This window comes from Glycine max, chromosome 8 (assembly GCF_000004515.6).
Source record: "Glycine max cultivar Williams 82 chromosome 8, Glycine_max_v4.0, whole genome shotgun sequence".
Lineage (NCBI taxonomy): Eukaryota > Viridiplantae > Streptophyta > Magnoliopsida > Fabales > Fabaceae > Glycine > Glycine max.
Genome location: NC_038244.2, coordinates 35,009,199 through 35,010,829, shown reverse-complemented (window position 1 = coordinate 35,010,829; position 1,631 = coordinate 35,009,199).

Here is a 1,631-nt window from a genome sequence, read left to right as displayed (position 1 = left end):
ATTTTCCAAAATTCAATTTTTAGTTCCTAAACAAAAGATAAAAAATGGGCTTGGTCCTTGAACTTTTGTTAATCAATTTACTCCTGGAGAACAAATATCACCATTAAGTGATAAGTGATATTAATCTTATTAATATTTTAATATTGATGGCGGGTCAAAAGCATTTATCTATGGTATTACAAGAACTCAATTGGGGGGGGGGGGGAATGCTTGGTTCATTGATAGTGGAAATTAAACCTCACATGACGAAATGTTGTCTAACAATTTTTACGTCCATTAACAAATCAATTAAACCAGAAATCAAGAGAGAAAAAGGAAGAAGAGAGGGCAAGTTAAAGGAAAAGGAGTAAAAAAAAAAGAAAAAAAAAAAGAAAAAAAGATTTTTTTATTAAAAACCAAAAAGAAAAAAAAAAAGAGGGGGAGGGGGAGAAAAAAAAAAAAAGAAAAAAATACAAAAAAAAAAAAAAAAAAAAAAAAAAAAAAAAAAAAAAAAAAAAAAAAAAAAAAAAAAAAAAAAGAAAAAAACAGAAAAAAAAAAAAAAAAAAAAAAAAAAAAGAAAAAAAAAAAAAAAAAAAAGACAGAAGAAAGGAACTAAACAAAAAACAGACGAAAAAACAAAACAAGAGAAAGGAACAAAAGAGATAGAAAAATAAAAAAAGAAAAATAAACAATCAAAAAAAACAAATGACCAAAGTATATAATACAGTTATCCTTGAATAAAAACAATCGCCAAATAATTAAAAAGTAAATTCAAAATTTTACAAAGCAAGACCTTTTCTTTGTAGTGTACCACTTCCAACACCAGCCCTCTACTATGCTCTTATGAAAATTCACCTTTAACCTTACACAAGCTCAAAATCAAAGCATCCCTTTCAACACAATCACATTCTATATTGGATCAAGTGGCCTCGAAATAATTAAGAGGGGGGGGGGGGGGGGAAGAAAAAGACAAACACAAGAGTTTTATACTGGTTCGGCAGCAACCCGTGCCTACATCCAGTCCCCAAGCGACCTGCGGTCCTTGAGATTTCTTTTCAACCTTGTAAAAGCCTTTACAAGCAAAGATCCACAAGGGATGTATCCTCCCTTGTTATCTTTGAACAACCAAGTGGATGTACCCTCCACTTGAACTGATCCACAAGAGATGTACCCTCTTTTGTTCTCAGTTACAACAACCCAAGTAGATGTACCCTCTACTTGTACCACAAAGGATGTACCCTCCAATGTGTTAAGACAAAGTTCTTAGGCGGTTAGTCCTTTGAAACTTTGTGAAGGGGAAACAAAAGATATCTCAGACGGTTAGTCCTTTGAAATCTTTTGTTTTAAGGGAAAGGGAAGAATCAAAAGAATTCTCAGATTGTGTCATTTTGAATTCTTTGAAAAGGGAGAAGGGAGACACAAAAGAATTCAGGCGATTAGTCATTTGTTCTTTTGGAAAAGGGAGAAGAGAGACACAAAAAGAATTCATGCGGTTAGTCCTTGTCGAATTCTTTTTGGCAAAAGGGAGAAGAGAATGAAAAAGATGAATAGCACACTTTTATTTTCTATGAAAGAACAAGGTTTGGAAACCAGAAAACTTAGAAAGCTTTTGGCAAAAGAAGAAGAAGAAGAAGTTCAAGAAGATGTTCAA